At 40.9% G+C, this 25118-nt stretch overlaps 1 pseudogene across 1 annotated transcript in view; it reads left to right on the top strand.

Annotated features, from left to right (window-relative positions):
* The first annotated feature begins 5049 nt into the window (after positions 1 to 5049).
* LOC311620989 (large ribosomal subunit protein uL6-like) overlaps positions 5050 to 25118 on the top strand; it is a 31234-nt pseudogene continuing 11165 nt past the window's right edge. The window contains exons 1-2 of the transcript in view: positions 5050 to 5146; positions 7996 to 8126. The product of the transcript in view is annotated as a large ribosomal subunit protein uL6-like (transcript). The remainder of the gene's footprint in view (positions 5147 to 7995; positions 8127 to 25118) is intronic.

Raw genomic sequence — 25118 nt, 5'->3', positions numbered from 1 at the left:
AAGGGAATTTTAAAAGATTTTATTTTTTATATGATGCCAAAAGAGAACATTACATTAAAATTTTTAGCTAAAATGTGTATGAAGATATCTGACTTTATAGTTTCCAAAACACATCAAAGAAGGGACATTGGAGTTGCTGAAGAAACTAAATAAAAACTCTAGGACCTAAGAAACAAAACAAAAAATCACTATAATAGGAGATTGAAGACTATTAGACAATAAATTTAATGTCAAGGAAAAGAAGCTATAATTTAACTCTACTTAATAATATGTTTTTACTTTTATAAAGCTGTTTGAGGTTAGAAAAAAATTTTACAAAAACCAAATTCATAGAAAAAGAGATTGAACTTGTAGTATCAGTCAGAGGATGGAAGGGAAGTGGAATTAGAGGAAGGTGGTCAAAAAGTACAAACTTTCTGCCCTAGCTGGTTTGGCTCAGTGGATAGTGTTGGCCTGCAGACTAATGGGTCCCAGGTCTGATTCTAGTCAAGGACCTGTGTCTTGGTTGAGGGCACATACCCAGTAGGGAGTATGCAGGAGGCAGCTGATTGATGTTTCTCTCTATCCTTCTCCCTTCCTCTCTGTAAAAAATCAATAAAATATATATATTTTTTAAAGTATGAGCTTTCAGTTATCTATACTAATAATAGAGGAATATGCAAATTGTCCGGGACAGTAACAATAATGACTGAACAGCATGCTGCGTGGGGTGACCAGTCCAGCAAGAGGATTAGTGAGGGCTGACCAAACGACTGAACAGTAGGCTGCGTGGGATGACCAGGCCAGCGGGGGTGGGCAGTTGGGGGTGACCTAGCTGACAGAGGGGGACAGTTGGGGACAACCAGGATGGTAGGGGGGATGCAGTAAGGGGTAACCAGGCCAGCAGGGGGACAGTTGGGAACAACCAGGCTGGCAGGCAGGTGACATTTAGGACCAAGCAGTTCTGGATTGTGAAAGGGATGTCCGACTGCCCCCAAGGGGTCCTGGATTGGAGAGGGTGCAGTCTGGGCTGAGGGGACACCCCATGCATGAATTTCATGCACTGGGCCTCTAGTAAGATAAAAACTATGTAATGTACAATATGATGACTATTGCTAACACTGCTGTAGGATATATAGGGAAGTTAAGAGAATGTTTCTAACAGTTTTCATCACAAGGAGAAATTTTTTCTTTTCACTTTCTCTTTTATTATGTGAGTATGTCTGTTAGCTGAACCTATTCTGGTAATCATTTCCCAATATATGTAAATAAAGTCATCATGCTATATGCCTTAAATTTAAATAGTGATATGATATATGTCAATTATTTCTCAATAAAACTAGGGGGGATTTATATATATATATATATATATATATATATATATATATATATATATATATATATATATATATAACCTTGCTAATTGCTTCTCAAGTGCAATTCTCCTCTTTTCCCTTGGAAATAGAACTAGAAATCTGGATTATAGCAGAGCATGTAGTCACTAAGCTAGCAGACTGCATTTCCCAGCCTCCTTTGCAGTTAGGTATAAACATGTAACTTAGTTCCAGTAAATAAGTTGTAAGTGTGGAACTATAGAAAGTCTTAAATGAGGCAGGAGAGTCCTTCTTTCCTTTCCCTCCTTTCTGTTCGCTGGAATGCAGGCAGGATTCCTGGCCCTTGGACCAGCTGTCTTAGACAGTGAGCAGCATGCTAGAATGACAGAGCAGCCACATGGAAGCAGCCTGGGTCACTGATGACCTGGAGTTCTCAACCAGCCCTGGGCCACCTTCCTCCCGGCTCTGTTCATGTGAGGGAAAATACATTTCTATCCAGCTTAACTTACTGTTCATTGTATGTTTAAGTTATATGAAGCCAGTCAAAATCCTAAATTAATTATTAATTATTAATTGCAAACTAAATTATAAATTATATGAGGGTAGACCATGTCTTTCTTTGCTGCCAGATCTTCTCAAGGCCTGGCACACAAAAAAACACTTTTTGAATGAATGAATGAGTCATGATGAAAAGATCCTGTATAATAATATAAATGGATCCACTTTTAAAATGGAGCAGGAGCTGCCATCCCAGGCTTTGTATGTCTTATGCCTCAAAACTTTGGAATATTAAAACAGGGCAAAATAACCTTTGGGCTAGGTCTAAAGCAAGTCTCCATTCCAAAGAACTCGTTGCAAAGACAATAGAAAAACATATTATTACTTCCAGACTACTGGATAATAAACTGAAAATTTAAACATATTGCTCAGAATTAGCATCACTGTTAATTTATCTGCATCAATAGAAACATCTTCCTTCTATTAATGTAATTGTTCCCTTCCCTTTCTCATAAATATCCTTTGCCTTTGTCTCCTAATCCGAACATTATTTAGGCTTTTGCCTTGATCAGTGCTTCCCAAATAGCTATTCTTTTTTATCTCAAGTAAATTCTTATTGCCTCTCACTTTGAGGTTAACAAGCCTCTTTAAAAAAAAAAAAAAAAAAAAAAAGGATTATCGATTGCATAATGTTTTCCAAAAAGAGGAAGCATAGCATTGTGGATAAATGTCCAGGCTCTGAAACCACTGTGCCCAGGTCCAGTCCCTGCTCTGATACTTACAGCTGTGGAATGGGAAAGTTCACTTATCTCTGTAATAATGTAAACTAGAGAAAATATTAACACCTGCCTTATAGAGCTTTTATGAGAAATAAGTTAATACATCTTAAAAACTTAAAATAATTAGTTGTTAGCAAGCACACAACAAATAATAACTAATAGTAAATATGTACATAGTTAATCTTCGTTATTACTGGATTCCATATTTCCAATGTCACCTGTTCTTTAAAATTCATATGTAACTCTAAAATCAATACCTACAGGCTTCTACAGTTACTAGCAGACAAGCAGAGTGGAGGAAATTTTGAGTCTCCTGATGCACGCATTCCCTGCTGAGTTGAACTAAGTGAAGCTCTGACTTACTGTTTTGACTCTCAAGCCATAAATGAAGGTCCTTTTCTCAGCTTACTTAATTTTTCACATTTTTGTGCTTTTTGTTGGTTATCTTGCTGTTTAAAATGACCACAAAGCATTATGACTAAGTACTGTCTAGTGTTTCTAAGCACAGCAGGTTGTTATGTGCCTTACAGAGAAAATACATGTATTATTAGATAAACTTTACTGAGACATGAATTATAGTGATGTTGGCCCTGGATTCAATAGCAATAAATCAATGATATATTGAAGTGTCTTTAAACAGAAACACATAATGCAAGGTTATGTTTTAATCAGTTGATGAAAATGTTGTGACCAGAGGCTCATAGGAACCTAACCCTATATTTTCAGTATTCACTAATTTCAGTGCTTGTAGCAACTTTATCAAACATAAATTACGAGAATTGATACTGGGTATGGGTATGTGTATGTGTGTGGGTGGGTGTGTGTGTGGGTGTGTGGGTGTGTATACACGTACATAAAACAGTAAGAATTTTTTTCTTAGGATAAATTTATGGCTGCCTTCAATTTATATATTTTATACCATGATTTTAAGAAGAGAATGGGGTAATCCTTTCCATGCTGAAAATTTTTTCTAGATATTCTAGATGTTCATAGAAGACTAATACACAGAAGATGAAATTGCAAAAGCCAAAGTGGATTTTTAGTGTAAATAAAGATCAACAGGTAATTGATCCAGAGGAATGGCTGGTGGACTGAAGTGATAAACAGAAATTTATGGATAAAAGCGAGGGGTGTGTGTGTGTGTGTGTGTGTGTGTGTGTGTGTGTGTTGTTTTAAACTTCTGTCAAGTTACTCAACTAACATAGCTTCCTGTGAAGTACATTAATGTCTCTATCTAACACTGTAGTAAATTAGTCAAGTGTAGTAAATTAGTCAAGTGTAGTAAATTAGATGAGTGGAGGTGATTCTTGAAAAGAGAAGGCAGAGCAGGACTGTGAACTCAGACTTGCTGTTATAATTTTAAGTGAAATAAACTCTTAATAAATTCCGCAGCTTATTCCTCAAAAATGAAAAATGAATGTTGTTGATCACCATCATTAGCTTTGGAATCAGCAGACCCAGGTTTGAATCTCAGCTCCACAATTTCCTAACTTAGGAGTCTCAGACAAGCCACTCAATCTTAATTTCCTTATCAGCAAAACAAGGAACTAATACCTACCTCAAAATATTGTCTATGTATTTATTAATCCTCACCAGAAGATATTTTCCATTATTTTTTTTATTTCTTTTTTTAGAGAGAGATTGTGGAAAGGAGGGGAGAGAGAAACATTGATGTGAGAGAGACACATCAGTTGGTTGCCTCCTGCATGTGCCCCAACCGGGTCCAGGAATGAAGCCTGCAACAGAGGTATGTGCTCTTTGACCAGAATCAAACCCAGGCTAATGCTCTATCCATTGAGCCAAACCAGCTAAGGCTCAAAATATTGTCTATGTTCTTTAAAAATGTAATCTGTGTAGAGCAAATAATACACTACTAAGCCCACAGTACATCCTCAGTAAAGTAACAGCCATTATATGTACTCCTTGGTTTCATCCTTCTCTTCAATAAAAGAGAAACTCTTACTAACATGTAAATCAAGATATGGTTATTTCAGCAAATATTTTAATACGCTTTGAAAATAATTTAATTTTTTGGTGAACTTCATTTCAATTACAAGAATCATATTAATATTCAATCCTTGGGCCTGAATAATAGAATCATAGGAATGTGGTGAGGAAAATGAAAATAACTTATTTTAAAAGTTTCTAATTATAGACATTTGGAAACCAGTTCAGGACACCTTCTTCTAGAGAACTTTGGCTGAGGAGAGCATAATTTCTTCACTGAGGCCAACGGTGGTAGTTTGAGTTTAGAAATCTAAAGCAAAATGGATTGACACATTCGTTTAACTCATTCATCCCTTCAGTTATCACTTATTGAGCATCTACCATAAGCCAGATCCTGTCCTCTGTGCTGGGGATTTAGCTATGAAAACACACGGACCTGAGCCTGCCTGTGGTCTTGAGGGAAGGGGAGGAAGAGAAAAGCATAAAACAATTACACAAACTACTATACGATTATGACAGTGATAACACCCCAGGAAGTGTTGCTCACACCCGGACACATGTGCTCCACTCTCAGCATTGTTGCAAAGAAAGTAGTCCAGGAACTAACAGGTAATTCCATCATAATAAGGAAGGAAATATTTAGCCTCTGCAACACTTGCACAAATTCTATCTCCGCTGTCACTTGCCTCATTGCTTGCAGCGACAAACCTCACATCCCTTCGCCTGAGGCCACTTCAGTCTCTTTGCTCTGCTTGGTCTCCATTTCCCACCTCCTGGGTTCTTCCCCGCCCCCACTTTCACCCACAGTATCCCAAAATTCTCCTTGAAGGTGGGAGAGTGAAATGAACAAAATAGCACACTCGTTAAGCAGTTGAGAATGGAAAGTCCACAATAGTTCTATGATATAATTTTTTTTTATTTCTGTACAGAAGGAACGATTTCATGGAAGTGTTCAATCAGAAGACTTAACCAGTCTGGTGAAATGGAAAAAAGATCCAGTTGAGACTGGAAAGAGAAGGGGTTAGCCGAGAGAGGAAAGAAAACCAGACACTGTGAATGACAGACAAAGGTGTGTGGTGTTGGAGGAACAAAGAGAAAACCAACATGGTCAGCACAGAGAAAGGAGAGAGATTTGGGAGATGAGACTGGATAGGCAGGGAGCGGCCAGATCAGACAGGGTTTTTATCTACCGAACAGGAGGCCACTAGGGAGCATTTATTTTATATTTATGAATGTAAACATTCTTTATATTTTTCAGATCAAAAGTTATTAGTATTTTTGGTAATGCTATTCTTTTTAATATCCTCACCCAAGGATATTTTTGTCCATTGATTTGTAGAGAGAGTGGAAAGGAGGGAGTAGGAGAGGGAGAGAAATCAATGCAAGAGAGACACATCCATTGGTTGCCTCCTTCACACACCTCGACCCCAGGAGTTGAACCCAAGACTCATCAGTGTGTGGGCTGATCTCTATCACTGAGCCACACCAGCCAGGATGGTAATATTATTTTTTTAAAGCCAAGATCTATGGTTTGGTAATCTGAACCTCTCTTATCCACCGAAATAACATTTGCCAAAGTCTTTTTTATTTTGGAATGAGAATGATCTGTATCCATGCATTTTTTAAAATTCACTTTTCTTTAAGGGGAAAAAATCACATAGGAAAAATAACATATCATATACCGATGCACAAACTTATCCCAGCTAAGAGTGCTCCAAGGAAATATAGCATAATTATAGCTCAAAATATAACTCTCTTTGACTATATTGTGAAACTCAAATTGGGCTTGTGACACAGGTTAGTTTTAAACATTCAAATACACACATTTTTATCTTCCTCTATGCTCGTAGCAAAGTTTTTTTGTAATTCTCGTAAAAAATCCTGTAACAAAGATTCCTTTTCTCTGTGTTCACAGTGAATGGTTGTGCTCAGCAGGAAAGAAACCAGTCTCTCATACCATTCTTTTCCTAAACACCTGGTTGTTCAGTTTTAACAAGGTGACTGGTTTCCACCATAACTCAGCTATTTTTCCACTTGGCTGGGTCCCCCTGGACCTTAAAGTAAAAAAAAAAAAAATCTATGTAACATTAGCTTTCCTACTAAACACCTTGTGGGGTTTTCCACCCACACCATGCCTCCAATTCTTGAGTAATTCTGTAGATAATGCAAATGGGGATTCCTCCCTCTGCTCTTCCTTTTACATTGCTATCAGGTAGTCCAGGAGACAATACTATTCAGATCTTTTCGGTCCCATGTTCAATCTCACCCTGAATTTCTCTGATGTCTAAGCACAGGTAGGACTTTTGCATCTGCTGCTAGCTCCTCCCCTGGTTTATTGTGTATCTGAAGTAACCATAAAGCCAACGGCTTTTCCAAGTTCCTTCGTATGTAAGATTAGAATAATGATTGCCATTTACCTTTCAGACCAAAGTCCTGTCTAAACATAACTAACAACAAGGATATCATTCCACATTTGCAGTTCCCCTCCACCACCACCACCACCACCACCACCCCAAAGGCTGCAGAAATGCAGGGGATGAGTGATCTCCATGGTGAACCACTGGGCTTCCTATTTTATGGGCAGCAGTGAAGAGTTCACCTCATCCTCAATGAAATCATTCCTACTCTGAGAGCAGATGGGTCATAAACACCAGGTAAATAATTAATGGCTTTAGCCATTCTTAATTAAATGGAGAACCTAGAATTTGACCACAAAATCTTCTCCCTCTCTGACCACAGAGGCAACAGTAGTATATGCTTGGAGGTTTGAAAGTAAAGCATTGTCCTTAGACCTGGGTAAAAAGGATCTTTGTCCTGAGCCCCATGCCCTTGAGTGCCCACTCTGGCCCCCTCCAGCCCTCCTCTTCCTGCGTTGCAAGCCGAGGGATGTGCCCTCTCAGAGCCGGAGGCTTCCCTTCTGGACCCCTTCCTGATTCTAGGACCACAGGACTCCTGGCTCAATAATCCTCAGCCAGCTTCCTTAATGTGAGCAAGAGACAGCTATCTGCTGGGGCGGGCGGATGGAGCCTGGATAGGTGAGTTGGGTGTCCACACATACTAGCATGAAGCCCCTTGTCCTGTGGGGCAGAGCCCTGACAGGAGAGAACCGACTCCCTTCGCATCTCCAAGCTCTGGGAGAAAACGCCAGGTTAAAAGAAAAAGCATCATCTACTACTTAACCTGATTTATAACGTAACTATGTAGCTCTATGACGTGGGAGCCTCTCTATAGATGCTTGCCCCAAACCTCACAAATGTGAGGGATGGGCCTTAGAAGAACGCACACAGTTCAGAGAAGCCATTGACTAGCCATACATTGGGAAACTTCACATTCTTTTCTAAACATAAATCACGAGGCTTATCATACAAAAGATGTGAGGGAGGGGAGGGGAGTAAAGCCACCCCACTCAGATCAAACAGTAGCTTCAATCTCTTAAGTTGTGCTCTTTGTTCCTAAAGCATGGGGAGCCAGCGAGGACATTCTTCCCCGCCGCAAGAATTCCATCTGCACAGCACTGGCTCCCGGGCCGCCAGCTGCTCCTCACTCCCTGGCTGCAAGAATGCAGCTGAGGTTGAAAACTTGTCACCAAGTTGGAACCAATACCCACCTGTCCCTCGTGTCAGTCCTTTCTGTGAAGTCTCCCTGGGATTTAAAATCTAAAGCCATAAAAATGGGATTTGTCTTGACTCTTTCTAGAACAGCTATCCACCAAGCCTGCATCATATGACGGCGTCCCTTTAGAATTGGGGTATTTAAATAAAATAACAGCTGTGCAGCTCTCTGAACAGTCACTGCACAAATTCTTAGGAATTGTTTCCTAATTCAATTCATTGGGTGTAGATTTTACCTTTCAAGTATTCCTCCCTCCGAAAAAAAAATTAAGAAGAAGAAGAAGAAGAAGAAGAAGAAGAAGAAGAAGAAGAAGAAGAGGAATGAGATGTTCCCAGATATAATTTATACAAACAGCATATCAGTAAATTAAGTCCACTTCTCATAAATAAAAAGTATGTATCATTATACAAAAGAAAAAGAAAAAGTATGTATCATTACATATGTCATAGGCTTTTTTCTTTTGTAGTAGGAAAAATAGTTTTGTATAATATGCTTATTATCATACCATTACTGTAATACCAAATCTATTTTGAAAATATATAAATCCCAAGTGGATTTTGTTTCAACTTTTTATTGTATTTTAAAACACATCTCTCTTTTCATCAGATCATTAGTAAGAAGAAATGATTGTGACATATAAAAAACAAGTTTTAAACTCCTTGCAAGAAAAGTACTTCATAAAGATATTGTACATAGTCTCAAATCTTGTGTCTAAAATTAAAGAGTGGGTTTACCTAAACTCATCGGGTAAAATTCCTTTGTGATCTGAAGAACGTCACTGAGAAGTGAAGAACCAGTCTGGTTCCAGCTGCAGATCAACAGGCAATGCGGCTGCGCAGAGCCGGGGCAGGCATGTGAGGTTCCAGATGGATCAGGGTTAGGGTGGGCATAGTGAGCCACATTTTGGAGGACTTGATTTGTTCCACGCTATCCCTCTTTCCAACAAATGCTGCTGCTGCTGCTTAAAGCAGCTTTGCAAAAACAGTTAAATGTTCAAACCCTTTCAATGGAGAATTCAAGCAGAGAAAGTTGACTTCAATACTTCCCAGCACTACATGGTTCTTATTTAGAAACCAAAGGGGTCATCATATTAGGTACTGTGGATGCCAGCTGTGTTAGTATTGAGATCAGACATAACTGGATACCGGGAAAGATGACCTTTTCACGTCTCTTAGCATTGCTATGAATAGTAAGGATCATCTACCAGACCATTGGAATAAGGAAAATTCATCAAAAGACAAAAATAAATAAATAAATAAGAGCTAATAGGTAGGCTAATACAAGATAGTCACACATGCAAACACAGAACCAATATGACACCGAGTTGCAGGGAACAGATACTTAACAGAACACAGTCTGCTCTCCTTTAGAGTAAAATCGTTCAAGATGGTATCCAGTGCACAGATTTTGATTGAGGTCTACAGAATGACTACATAGTTATATTTATCCAATTTGGATATGCAATGATCTTTAAAGATCTTTCTAATTTTTAAGAAAGACAACATATATTTCCATATTTAAGGAATTAAAGATGGGTATATGCCTTGCGGGGGGGGGGAACATACTATAGACTTATCCATTTTACGTATACTTTTTGTTCTGCTGACACTGAGATCAGAAAGTAATAAAGAATTACATTCATTGATTCTGTGTAGCTTAGCTCTTTCTGCAGCAGTTTATCAATGAAAAAATGGCTAAGAAAGTCACTTTCCGTTCTCGACACTTCAGTCATAGAAAGTGGTGCAAATGTCACAGCCTGCGATTTTTCTAACGCGCTCGTGTGTTTTTCCTCGTGCATTCCACCGTTTCCCTTGGAGAGGAAGTGGCCACTGGAAGCCGGCAGCTGGGGGTCAGTCCCTTTCAGTCATTCCCCTCGCACCCACCTCTGCTCCTTTTGATTTTCAGTTCCATCACCTTTAACTCCACCACTGTCTTTGCCTGGAATGCCAGCAACTTCTCACATGTGCCCGGGAGCCAGGAAGAACTTTGTGGTAGCGCTTAGGTTTAACAAAACCTAAACTTGTTTTATATCCCTTCCTAAAGCAGAAGGGGTAACTCCACCTGGCAAGGAACCACACTGACTTTTAAATGACACACCATGCCCACGCACAAGGTGAGCACTCAGTGCCACACACACACGTGAAACAGTAATAACCAAAACATGTGCTCACCGTGACCTCCATGTTCAAATAATACTACGGGCTACTAACATTTCATTCCACGTGGACTTTTCTACCGCCTCTACTGCACAGAAAGCTCATTCAAAGTTAAGTCTTAGGAACACTGGAATGTCTTTATTTATAAGATTATTTTCTAGTTTGGATGGTAAGCCAAGTTACACACTTTCAATAATTTTTAATAAATAAACAAACTGTATCCTTCCTATCAAAGTCTTCATTGTAAATCTATTTCTGTGTGCAGCAAGAAATTTTATTAACATAGACCATGCCAGGTGTATGTGCTTGTGTAAACTGATATGGACATAGATGTAGCTGCAGATAGCTGCCATTCATTAAATGCTTAATATATGCCAGGCAATGTGCTAACCACTTTGCTCATTCATTTAACAAATATTTGTTGAATGTGTCTGATGAGGCAGGCACTAGGATAGGCAGGAACTAAAAAGTCAAACATGACCCTACTCTTCATGAAGCTTATAGTCTAGTAGAGAAGACAAAAATTTCATGAAAGCTTTAAAGCAAGGCATTTCATCAGAGGCTCTGCCTCTGCGACCAGCAGCATTGAAGCTGAGATCTGAAGCCAGGCCGGAGATAACAATGACCTGAACTAAGGTGCACAGGTGGAGAGGAGCTAAGGGAATGCACTCAAGGCATTGATGAGGTAATGCCCTCAGAACTTGAAGATAGATTGAACTAAGAGGGGTGGAGAGTAGGAAAGACATGTAGGAGAGAGAGGAATCAAAGTCTCAACAATTGTCTTATAGGTATAATTGGGTGGTAGTAAGCCAAACCATAATAGTCCACTCAGAACACATGTTCTGTCTCAGTTACCTTAGTTCTCTGTTTGTGTGTATTGGAGTAGGGGGGGGGGGGGAGGGCACAAGAGGTTAATCCTCATCCCTCACCCAAAGATATTTTTCTATTGATTTTTAGTGAGAGTGGGAGAGAGAGGGAAAGACAGAGAGAAATGTCAATGAATGCCCAGGAGGGGTCTGCAACTGAGGTATGTATCCTTGATTGGAATAGAACCCACGACCCAGGATCCTTTGGTCCGCAGGCCCACGCTCTATCCAAGCCAAACCAACTAGGGCTTAGTTATTTATTTGGATGACAGACACTACGCCCCCTGCAGTGAGGAAGATGTAACACACCTTGCAGTTAACAGGCATGCTCTCTCTTTATTTCATACATAGACAAATCATACTTTATAAAAAAGGATTATTTATACTTTCCTCAGCCTCATCTTACCCTTTGTGAGGGCATGCATAGAAATGAAGACCCATCCTCTAAAGAAGTATGTTTTCCTAACATTTTCATTATCATTAAAATTGTCTTATTTTACTTCTTGGGCACTCTGGGTTCTAATGTTAGTTTGAATAATTACCAGAAATCATAGAAATATGCCACTATGAAAGTCCAATGAGCAGACTCTTAAAAACTATTTAGTCCCTCCATGATCATGCTCATAGCACCATAAAGGCTAAAGTTGATAAGAAGCCTTGAAAATTAGCTCTGCATGACCAGAAAGGGATTGGCTGAAGGAAAAGATTGGCAGTGACCCCACAAAGCACTCTTATTAACAGGATAGAGTGTCATTTTATCTGAGCATGGGTAGAAGTCCTACAGATCAGATGAGGAAGTAGATAATATAAAGTAAAAGTGTGACATCTGGCACACTGACAACTCCATTTTCTCTAAAAACAAACAAAAAATCACTGTTATAATGGCTAGATGATGTCTGCTGTCCATTCTAGTCATGTCATTATAAGAATCACCTTATTTGTAAGAACCCCTCAAAACAGGTATCCCCACTCCATGTGTATCTTTCCCCATCACATAAGGCAGTAATTTGAACACTGTTTTGAGGTGTTCTTACAAATAAGGTGATTGTGAAGCAGAAACCCTTGAAATTTGGTTCTCTAACCTTCCCAACTTATCCTACCACCATCCTTCCAACTCTTTCCTACCCATCCACTCTCCAGAGATCCCCTCTTTCCGCACCACTGGTCAGAAGGGCCGCCTGCCTCCGAGAATGTGCTAGGGCAGAAGTCTCCCTCCTCTGCTTCCAGCCTTGATCAAGTGTGAGAGCCTAGGTTCACCTTCCCACCTAGAATGCCTAGGCCACTGGACAGAACACATGAAATGGGTTTTCAGACACTGGAAAATAGGCAAGTGGCAGTGATCCCTGCCCTGGTTTACCACCTAGAAAGAGTTCCTGGCAGCAGCATAGGGCAGGGGAAGCCAGCAGACCTCAGAGGTCCTCCTGGGTTCCGGAGACAGCGCTGGGAACTCAGGGAAGCAGGCGGCTGGAGGAGGATGCACAGAGCAGAACAGCGGGGCCGGCCGAGAGGCTTCACTGAGAGCAAGTTCTGGGCCTCTGCAGGGGCTCCCTCTAGAGGGGCTTCCGCTGAGGACTGGACAGCTCCTATCTGTGAGCAGGAAGCACCCCGGTGCCAGGGAAAGACCCACAGGTAAGAAGAGGAACGATTCTCAGGTCACCCGGGGCTAGAATTAGTTCACAGAGAAACGACAGCCTGTCTCAATGCTGATGGGAATTACCCAATACAGAGGGAGCAACTGATGTAGCAAGGAAGGAGGAATCACTAGGGTAGTATCCCTGTGGAGGCAAGAGGGTGAGTTCCAGGGCACAAACAGAGGCCCAGGCTGGAGAGAATTGTGTTACTGGCGATAAGAGGTGGGTGGAGATGCTGATGGGTGGGTTGACATGGTGGTGGGGACTCTGTGTAAGTTTTCTTCTGAATCATGAGCATCAGCTGAGAAGGAGGATAAGGAAAGAGACACTAAGGGTGTGAGGCAAGAGGAGAGTGAAGCAGCGGAAAGTACTAGTGCACCAGGAGCGTTTATATCCTTCAATGAGTAGCCACACTGAGGGTCTAGTTAGTCATGAACTTGAAGTGAGGACTTCCAGTGTGGTTGTATTTTTTCCAGCCACTCTCAGCTGCACAAGTGCAAGTGTAGGGTACGATGGATTGGATTTCTCCTGGGTCATGGATTTGCTTAGTTCGGATAAAGGAACAGAAGGGCAAGCAAATCATCACCATTGACTTGGATTGAATGTAGTCTTTGTTTTTCCCCCCACGAATTACTATTAAGCCAGTTCCTCTCTCCACTGTATTTGTGTGACTGATTCCTTTGAACCTAATGCTGTCCACTCTGTCCATGTGTTTGTATCTCATCACCCCTTATAACAGCTATCCTTCCCACTTTAGATTAGTGAACCCAATCTCTTCTTTCGGCACTACTAGAAATATGGAAGAAGACAAAGTCAAGGGCAGAGTCTATTGGTTCATTTCTAAAGATTTCTTGTCCAGGTAACATTAATCCATTATACAGGGTAAATATATTTAATTATCTTTAAGTTTAAATACTCTATCATGATCATTAGATTATTAGTGATGAGTGTCTCTCTCTCTCTCTTTCTCTCTCTCTCTCTCTTTTTGCAACGACATCAAGATAGTTTATTAAATGTCCTTGCTGAAAGAAAGATACTCTATACTGTGTCTACAGAGTTTCCCAATTTATTCAGTCTAATTCAAAAAGTTTTTTTAATCATCAAGTTAGTTTGATATAATTTGTTAAACTCATATTGTTATTAACAATTAATGTTTTGGATTTTTTTCTAAGTGCTTTAAATCAAGATAGCATTCTTTTGGACAAGCCAGTTATATTCTCTAAGATGGGAGACGGTGGAACTATGATAGTTGATGGCCAAAATATCTGACTCTGGGCCAACCAAGCACCTCTTACCTCCATGCTGGTTTGAATTTAGTTCAAGACTCACTCAAGTTACCCAAGTGGCAGGCGTCTAGGTATAAGCAACATTAAAAGTTGCTTACCCAGTTCTTCTCATCTTCCTTATTAACTAGATTCCATGAACAGCAATATGCTAAGCTAGGAAAAGAAGAAAAAAGAAAGGGAGGAAGAAAAATAGGAAGGAAGGAAGGAAGGAAGGAAGGAAGGAAGGAAGGAAGGAAGGAAGGAAGGCATTATTTCCTACTCTTCTTTGCTGCCAGGAGCCCATGTTACTATTCAAGCCAATGAGACAAAAGCAGAAGCTCTGAATTTCTGGTACTGAAATAGAAAAAACATGCTTCTTTTCTTGATTTCCTTCTTCTGCCACAGAATGGATATGATGCTGGAGGCCATGAGAGGCAATCAGAAGGATGAAAGCTATGTGTTGAGGATGGTGATGAGGAAAACCCCAGGAGCCTGGTATGCCATGCTGTATATTGCTGCTCCATCCCTGACACACCTGCCTGAACGCTTCTTGTTCTGTAAAAACTACAAACCCCCTTTGGGCTAAGTCTCTAATGCAGAACTCCTGTTCCGTGCAGCAGAACTTATACATATCTCCGTGGATAGAATCTGGAGAGCTTCCAGTCACCAGAAACTAGCGGCTCTCTCCATCTCTCCCCCTTTCCCAATTGATACATAGTCTGCTTCCCATCGTATATATTTTTTCTGAACATTTATTTATCTTATTTTCTCTCATTACTCTCTTCCTTATGTGATCATTATATCTGTTCTCTAAGCCAAACCTTCTACTCACTAGTAATTTTTGCTATCTTGTAACTTTAGTTTACCCATAATCCACCATGGCCTGTTCCACATATCTTGATATCATAACTTTTAACTTTCAGTTTCCATGAAAATTTTGTCATTTTTAGTCATTCTGTGTTCTGGAAAGGAGTATGACTGTCCCATTTTGTTTGAGTCACAGGACAACCTGTTGATTGGCTAACCCAGGTAGTTATGAATGGAGGGGCGGATGGGTTTAGGGATAGGTAGGAGTGCTGACTCTCTAAGGCCCTTCTTGACAGGATGATAGAAAGTCAGGTCTGGCAGAAGGACATGGCAAGCATCAGGAGAACCTTAGGTCTGATACATTGTGCCAACAGAAATCATGGCCACCCTTGAGAACCAAACCCAGTCAAAGACTCATTTTAAATTACTCACATTTCAGAAAATATAACCTTATCAACTATTTAAGCTGGGAAATCCCAGGACTCCAGTCTTAATCCCAGTTTTTCTATTAACACACTATGTGAACTATTAACACACTATGTGAAAGTTTGAAGATCTCATTGTACCTTACTTTCTTCATCCGTAAAAATAAGAAACTCATATCTATTACCTCTTGAGGTTGATAGAGGAACAATAAAATTGATTTGCAAAGTGTTTTATGGCCATAAAGTACTATGCTAAATATGGCCTGTGTTTAAATAACCTGATTTGTAATAAAGAGAGCTATTTGGCTCAGAGGATGGAGCGTCGGTCTGTGGACTGAGAGGTCACAGGTTCAATTCTGGTAAAGGGCATGTACCTTGGTTGGGGACGCATCACCACTGGGGGGTGTACAGGCGGCAGCTGGTCAATGTTTCTCTCTCATCGATGTTTCTGGCTTTCTATCCCTCTCCCTTCCTCTCTGTAGAAAATCAATAATATATATATATATATATATATATATATATATATATTTTTTTTTTTTTTTTTTTTTTTTTTTTAAGAAAAGAAAATGTGCTTTTCTCATCAGGGGTCTATGAGATAGACCCCTCAGACCATGAATATTTATCTATAGACATACAACTGTGGAAATTTTTTACATTCTTCGGGTTCAGCAAAAGAAAGAAAATCTGGGTTGATTAAGCAGTGTTGGGGGATAGAGAGGGGTTAATACAGTTTCCCTATCAACTGTCTAGGATCACCTAAAAGCTTCCACCAATTAATCACCATGTAGAACTCTGAGTCAGATCTCAGAGTTCTCTCACTGGAGGAGTGAAGGGAAACCTTCAGGCCATTGGAACTCAGCCAAAGTGGTTGATATAATGGAACGGTGAGGAGGAGCTGGGCTAGGCACTGACTTTCTCCCATCTTTTGGTCATGCCTGAGAATATCACTGCACTCAGAATATCAGAATTCCATCGGTAAGCATAACTCTGTTTTGTTCCTTATGTCTCTGATCCTCAACACCCATACCCAGCAGCAGCTCCCTCAGTCATAATCCCCCTCCTTCAGAAATTTTAGTAGCTGCCAGTACCCCAAAACCCAAATACAGAAAGTAAGAAGTCGTTATAGCAATTGCCATATGCTAATGCAATGTTCTGCTTACTTGCTCTTGACCCAAACTTCCCCTTTCCCCCACACAATGAGCTCATTGAGAGAATGGTGTCTTTGTTACCCATTCTTAAATCCCCAACATCTAGAAGAGTATTGGAAAGGTGGTTGGCACTCAAATGAATCTTGAATGAATTAACTAAATTGACAAGCCTACCTTGGATCCATGCAATCACAAAGTCTAGCCTCAGAATCCCACACACACTATTCTGGCCATGTAGTTCCCAAACACAGCATGTTTACTGCATGCTTGGGACTGGCTGCTTTGCCCAATTCAAACATTATTTCTGATACTTAGAACATTGCTACTTTCACAGCCAGAGCTGTGCTCTGTACTGTATGAATTAGAACTTTTAGGACAAGAAAGAAAACAATACTAAGAAGACTTTTATTTCCCGAACTTTACCACTTTTAAGACAAGAAAGAAAAAATACTAAGAAGACTTAGTATTTCCTGAACGCCCAATAGCATGTGTTACTGGTGCCTTTGACACAGGAGTAACAACACACCTATTCCTAAGGGTACCAAGTGCAGTAGCTGAGTTCTGTTTTGTCTTTTTATTTACAGGCATCAATTTGTGTTTTCTCTGGTTCTCTCATGAACTCTCTAAGATTTTACAATTTAAATTGTGTTTTCTGTTCTTTTCTAATTCTCCAAAGTACTCATGGAGTGCTTGGCACATGAAGGATTGCTAATAAACCATGACAGAATCGTAGGTGGAACAACCCCAGGCAAGCATTAATCACTAGAATCTCATGAGTCCTGAAAGTAGTCAGTGTCTAAAACAAAGAACCTAGGCCACTCTGGCCACGTCAGTACTCAGGAATAACTAAAAATTTCATTTCTGCAGTCACTGAGTTGATGTTTTTTTATTTTCAAAAGCAAGTAAACATACACTGATCTTAATCTCTCATTTTGTGACCCACTGGTAAATAACAAACAGTAACCACCATTAAAGTAAGCTCAGTGCTTAATAACAGATGACATAAGAGCATTCACTCTGTAGGTAGGCAAAAAGAAACTGAAGCTGTGGGAAATGTAACTGAATTCTGTGAGCACCTATTATTAGCGTAAGTGAGGTTTCGGTGGAGACTTTTGCACTCAAACTCCTGAGATATCCGTCTCTTTGCCTTTCAGGCCTTCTTGTGGTTACTGTGAATGAGTAAAATCAAAAGCAAGTGAGTGGGGAAAATAAAAATTAGGAACTCTAATCCTTGTGCTGTGATTTGATATGATCAGGAGCTAGGAGGAAGGATTCAATTTTCAGCAGCTCTACTCTGTCCCTGCAGCCTGCCAAGTGTTCCAGCTTGGCCTTCATCGGCAGCCATCCCTGTTTACTGTGTGACAGACAGCTGTTCCTTCCCTTCCCTCCTGGCTCCCTGCCACCATTCCTTCACCTCTCACACCATTCCTGGGGCAAGAGGGGGCACTTGTGGAAACTGCGGCCCAGCCTCAGCAGGAGTGTTTGGCTGGAAGGCTCAATATGGCACCCAGATTGGTCACCAGAGGGTCTCCCAAGGGACAGATAACAAAGCCGGCTGAAAATTCCCTACTACCTAAGACTACCAAGACATAAAGCTTACCTACTTGAACTTATGTCATATTTGGCTCTGGTTTAAGCTGTGACTGCTTTCCCTTCACCTGCTGGGCTCTTTTTGAAAGAGACACCAGGAGAGGGAGCTCAGTGCAGCTCATGATTGAGATGTCCCTGCAAGAGCACGCAAATCACTCCTGGGGACAGACGCTGTTGTGCTAGCACATGACTGAAGTTAAGTGTGTAATTGTCCAGGCCTCCTCATCAGGCTCAGCAGTCTCAACACTACATTTTAATGTAATATTTGAAACTAGAGGTTCATTGCTCAATCTTCATGCAAGAATAGGCCCCTGGCTTCACTCCCAGCTGCCTGAAAGCCAGCAAGTCCCTGCTCCCCACCTCAGCTGCCTGGGAGCCAGTGAGTCCTGTCTGGAGCACCACTCTAGTAGCTCCCTAGGCTTCACACTGCTCTGTGCCTACATATGCAAATTAACCTCCATCTTTATTTGGTTGATTTGCATACTCATTCTGATTGGCTGTGAACATAGCGGAGTGATGGTTAATTTACATGTTTCTTTTTTATTGGTAAGATGTTCTTGACAAAAATCATTTGAGGTAGCCTGAAATAAAGTCTATGTGTGTTTGTGTCTATGTGTGTATCCTTCATTGGCATATGTGTGTCTGTGTGTGTATTCTTTGTTGGAATGTGTATGCCATTAAAATTAAGAATAAAAATTAACGCAATAGAAAGAAGAGCAAACACCAGGTCTGCTTTCAGTTGTATAGATATAGATGTTTTTCAAGATAGTGTTATAGTTTGCTTTCATGTAATTTTTTTGGTTTCTGGAAAACAATGATTAAAACCAAGTGGAAAGAATGGTGGAGCCCCAAATACAGAAATTCATCTTTTTCCTTAGAATGACTTGTTTTATAATTTTGAATCATAAAGAGTCTGGTTGGCCATGGCAGGGATGGGGTAATTTTTTTCTGCCAAGAGCCATTTGGATATTTATAACATCATTTGTGGGCCATACAAAATTATCAACTTGAACATTAGCTTGCTATATTCGGTCAAACATTTAATTAGCTCACCTCTAACGCCTTGGCAGGGCCAGACCAAATGATTCTGCGGGCCTCCTACAGGCCAGATGTTCCCCACCCCTGAGATAGACGGACTGTGGAGGGGATGCCTGCTGCAGCTGGGCAGTTAGACTCATGATTTCCCTGTTCTTCCCAAATTAGCAATTCTATGGTCTTCATGTGCTGAGCAAATTTCTCTTAAAATGTTTTTCCAAGAATATTGTCAAACTCAAAAGCAGCTGATTCATACAGATGATTCCTATTGCTGTCGGTATCTCTTCTGTTCAAACAGGAAGAGAAGAGTAGGCAGGAGCAATTCCAGGGGACTTGCTCAGGCAGTGGCCGAGTCTCCATCAGCTGCACATTTGCCATACTGTTATTACATGATTGAGTTGCAGTTTCCATTATAGGACCCATGATCAGAACCTTGTATTTATGCCTGACTTGACATTACAAACGTTAACCAGGAAGAAATAGTTCTATAAAAGACTATGAAAATTTATTTTACCAATTTGCCTTAGAGATGAGAAAACTAATAGAAAAACTAAAAGCAGAAAGATGATGTAATATTTCAAGCAATCTTTTTTACCGTGTCTAGTTTTAGTACCACACCATGGGTACGTGGGTCATATTTTCAATTAGGAAAGGAATACATAAATACAGCAATGAACACCCAAAGGGAGTGCAGAACAAGTCCAACTATAAGGACCCCATCACAAAGCATTTTTATGCCAGTGAAACCAGATGAAAACTAAAATCTGGGCATCTTTGAAGAATGAAACCAGTTTTATTTTTTTTTAATGCAACTAACCCAGCAGAAAAAGAGGGACAAAGGAAGGTAATACTGTTGCTAACTGCTAGCCCAAACCTTGGGGCCGAGCAAGTTGAAACGAAACTGTATGGACTGTTAATGCCTCGGATTATTTTTAGCACCAGCTTCCTCACCCTATAATGAGGCTCCTTAGTATCTATCATAGCATAAGACATGGACAATTACCCATTTCAAAATAATCATGATTCAGCACCTCTGCCAGGTGAGATTCTTTAAAAGACATGTTCTAACATCCTGAAGAGTAAGTACTTGCAAACCAGAGAGTCAAATAATTGATTTTTTTTCTCTTCCATTACACAGATGGGGAATCTGAAGCTCAGAAAGATTATTTAACTTTCCCAAGTCACACTGTTAGTATTGCCTGCTATAAAATTTGAAACTCCCTTTGATTAAAGCTCATGCTCTTCCCACTGCACCGGACCACCTTTAAACCATTCTTCCCTGTTGAGTGGAGAGCTCTGTATAAAATTTTTGAAACTAATAAGATGTGCTTAAGTTAAAACAACTAGTGGAGACTCCAATTTCTATTTAAAAACAATAACTACAGCTCTGGCAAGTTTGGCTCAGTGGATAGAGTGTCAGCCTGCAGACTCAAGGATCCCAGGTTCGATTCCGGTCAAGGGCATGTGCCTTGGTTGTGGACACATCCCTAGTGGGGGGTGTGCAAGAGGCAACTGATTGGTGTTTCTCTCTCATTGATGTTTCTAACTCTTCCTTCCTCTCTGTAAAAAATCAATTAAATATACTTAAAAAAATAAAATAATAAAAACAATAACTACAATATAAAAATCTAAATGTCATAAATGAATGCATTAAAACAGTTGTTCACTTAGCTGTGAAAGCATTTCTATCAGCAGAATGAATGTTTTGAGGCACAAAATAACTATGAATTTTAGTAATGATTTTAAGTAGCTTTGCTTAAAGTGAGAACTCTCCTGTTAAAGCTTCATTTGTTTTGTTTATTAAAGAGATGGAACAAATACTGTGAAAATTGGACTACTGCCTGTCAACTGGTGGTTGTTGATGTCAATTCAACACCAACAGGAATCCTCAATTTGAGGTTCAGTAAAGGAGAAAACCGCTCAGTGCAAAACAGCTCAATTTCAACACAGCTCGCTGTGAAAGCAGCACCGCTGAGGCGAGCCCTGTGGTCAGGCAGCCCTTGGGCCAGACTCCTCTCTGGCGAGACAGCTCTGCTCTGTGCCAGTCTGCTCTGTGCTGCTCCACTCTGGTCTACTCCTGGCCAGCTCTGAAAGGCCCAGAAAGGTTGTCTTCACTTTTTTTTTTAAATATATTTTATTGGGTTGTTGGGGTTTTTTTTTACAGATAGGAAGGGAGCAGGACAGAGAGTTAGAAACATCAATGAGAGAGAAACATCGATCAGCTGCCTCCTACACACCCCCCACTGGGACTGTGCCTACAACCAAGGTACATGCCCTTGACCGGAATCGAACCTGGGACCCTTGAGCCTGCAGGCTGACGCTCTATCTACTGAGCCAAACCGCTTAGGGCTGTCTTCATTTTTGAAAGGGAAAGTGCACTCCCCAGCCAGAGGGCAGCTGGATTATATAGACCTAAGTCCCTGCCTTTGTTTCCTGATTGGTCTGTCGTCGTACAAATGAGGACTCCAAATCTTCACAGTTTTATTGGTCCAAACGGTCAGAATAGAGCTGCTCTGGTTGGTGGGAGCAGCACAGCTCCCATGGGATGGGGAAAGCCCCAAACTTATTGGTTGAAATAGGACTCCAGGCTGACTCTGATGACAGAAACACAATGCAGGCAGGCAGTTCAGTGCAGAGGCAGGTGGTCCAGTGCAGACTTCTCTGTATAAAAAAAGCTGCTAGACTCTGGTGGTGTTGTTTTTTTGTGTGTTTTTTTAAATATATTTTATTGACAAATATATTTAATATATTTTAATATATTTTATTCACAGAGAGGAAGAGAAAGGGACAGAGAGTTAGAAACATCGATGAGAGAGAATCATCGATCAGCTGCCTCCTGCACACACCCTACTGGGGATGTGCCCGCAACCAAGGTACATGTCCTTGACCAGAATTGAACCTGGTTACCCCCTCAGTCCGCAGGCCAACGCTCTATTCACTGAGCCAAACCGGCTTTAGCTGGTGTTGTTTTTTAAAGGTGAGCCCAGTTAGCAACTGGTAGCCCTTTTTAGTGGGTATCTTCTTTCTCAGACTCCACAAACCCAATCACAAATGGGATTTGTCATAGCAACTACAGTGATTAGCATAGTTTTCACAACTTGGGGCAAAATAGAAAAGAGGCGTAGGCAAGGAACCAGGACAGTGTGGGATCTCATCTCGGCCTTCCACTGACACCATCGTCAAATTCCTTAAACTCAGTAAATCTAAAGTTCTTGTTCTGTAAAAAGCACTAAATAATACCTAGTTCCACTCAGCTATAAATCTCCATGATACATTCAACACATCCACTCTCAATGTAGAGACCACCTTTGAACAGTATTGTTTTTTAAAGGAATTATTTCAAGAATTCATCACTGACACTTTGATTACATCCACATGGTCCAATAATACTGCATTGTCTAGCTTAATCAATGAACAGTCTATCAAGAGCGAGGTATAATATCAGGTAGAATGAAAACTACTTCGAAGTTAATGAGCTGACTATCAAGGCTGTCTGTGGAACCCCTGCTCACTGCTACCTCCCTCCCCAATCCCTACATACTCACCAGGTAAAAATATATTGGTTTCATAACTGAAGGACATTCAATAAAATACCTGGCTAGCAGTCTTCAAAAATGCCAAGATCAAAGAAAGGTTGCTGAAACTGTTGTATATTGAAGTAGAGTAAAGAGAGTTGATAATTAAATGCAATGCATGCTTCTGGGTTAGATTCTGAACTATGGACAAAATAGCTATAAAGGATAATCTTGAAATAATTGATAAAATTTGAATGTGGACTATAGATTAAACAATAGTATAAAAGCAATAATAATTTTTTTGAGTTTATGACTGCACTTAAATTATGTAAGAGAATTTCTTGCATTTAGCATATATATACTTCTTTAAAGGAGCATGATATCTCTAATGTTCTCAAATGGTTCAGGGGGAAATATCCTATATAATAAAAGGCTACTATGCAAAATGACTGAACTGCGGAATGACCAGTTGATATGATGTGCACTGACCACCATAGGGGCAGCACCACTCAGCCAAAAGCCGGGCTCACAACTGGCAAGCGCAACAGCCGTGGTGGAAGCATCTTCTGCCTCCACAGCACTGCTAAGGATGTCCAACTGACGGCTTAGGCCCACTCCCCACAGGCCTAAGCCATCAGTTGAACAACCCCCAAGGGCTCCCAAACTGCAAGAGAGTGAAGGCCAGGCTGAGGGATCCCCCCAAGTGCACAAATTTTGTGCACCAGGCCTCTAGTATGCTATATATTGATATATTTATACATATATACATATAGAGAGAATATATATCTATACATATAAAGACATACAGTTGACCCTTGAACAACATGGGAGTTAGCGGCACTGACAACCTCCCCAGCACCCTTCCTGCACAGCAGTAGAAAGTCCAGGTATAATTTTTGACTTCCAAAACTTAACTACAGTTGGCCCTGCTCTTTGGTGGGTTCAACCACCTGCTGATTGAAAACAGTATTTTACACCCAAAGTTGGGAATCTGTAGCAGGGAATCTGTGGTTGGAAATCTGAAGTTGGGAATGCAAAAATATTGTTTTCCATCCATGGTTGGTTGAATCTGCAGATGGCAAACCTACAGATACAAAGGGCCAACTGTATTTAATTAAAAAAAATAATAAAAACTAGAGGCCTTCCCCTAACCAGTTTGGCTCAATGGATAGAGCATTGGCCTGCGGACTCAGGGGTCCCAGGTTTGATTCCAGTCAAGGACATGTACCTTGGTTGCAAACACATCCCCAGTATAGATTGTATGAGAGGCAGCTGGTCAATGTTTCTCTCTCATCGATGTTTTTGACTCTCTATCCTTCTCCCTCAGCCCAGCCTGCACCCTCTCACAATCCAGGACCCTTCAGGTAGGATCCCTAGGCCTGGCCTGAGATCAGGGCCTATTGGAGCTTTCCTTCACCTTTGTACAGGCAGCTGGCCCCACTCCCACTGCTAACACTTCTTGCCATCTGTGAGGCACTGCCCCCATTCCCCTGCCACAGTGGCCTCCCTCTGCAGGCGACAGGCTGGGGTGCAATGGCTTGGCTGGCCTTGGCCTCCCTCTTTCTTTGCTGGGGGGTGGGCCAGCCTGTATACCTGATAGCCCCCCTTCCCCTGCAAGGGGCCATCTGTCTATCTGATAGCCTCTAACCACTCTGCCTGCCTACCTGATCACCCCTAACCCTCTGCCTGCCTGCCTGATTGCCTCTTACCTCTTGCTTGGGAGCGGGGCTAGCACTGACTTCCCGTTGGTCAGCCTCCAGTCGTTACTGGTTGTTACAACCCAGGGTTTTTATATATTAGGATATCTGAATATTGCCTTGGTTGGTGTAGCTCAATTGGTTGGAGTGTTGGCCCTTACACCAAAAGGTGGTGGGTTCCATTCCCAGCCAGGGCACGTACCCAGGTTGCAGGCTCAATTCCCAGTCAGGGAATGTGCAGGAGGCAACCAATTGATGTTTCTCTCTCACATCAATATTTTTCTCTCTCTCTTCCTCTCCCTAAAATAAAATTTTAAAATGCTATCAACTATCTTATGGGTAAATACCTTCTGTTTTATATACTCAACAATGCATCACCCCAACATATATCCTCCCTTCTGTGAATAATATTCTCCTGTATCTTAGATGTGCTCCTTCCCTCCACTTCCTTTATCCCTATTCTAGCCATGTAGATAGCTACCATGTCCCTGCCCCCTGGCTAACAACTGACAACTGATTGGCCCACATGTGAGCACATGACCCAAGATGAGCCAATCTAAGAATTTCTTGATTGTTTTGCTGGGTCACACAGGAAACCTAAATCTGTTACTATTTGGTGGTTGTCTTAATTTGGATCCTCTCACCCCCAAAAAATATTCTGAACCAATGATTTAGGTAGAAGTAGTTTATTTGGGAGATGATCCATGGGAGCATGGTAAGAGAGTAAGACAGGAAAAGAAAGAAAGCAATAATAAAAGGTGTTGAGTCCTGCTGAGGCCTATAAAACAAAACTCAGAATAATCCCACCAAAGAATGAGGAAGTGAGGTATTTGT

This window comes from Pipistrellus hanaki (genome assembly GCF_964339955.1).
Source record: "Pipistrellus hanaki genome assembly, chromosome: 1".
In the NCBI taxonomy this organism is placed as follows: domain Eukaryota; kingdom Metazoa; phylum Chordata; class Mammalia; order Chiroptera; family Vespertilionidae; genus Pipistrellus; species Pipistrellus hanaki.
Note: the sequence above shows the minus strand (reverse complement) of the source record. Positions and strands in the feature narration are given on the sequence as shown.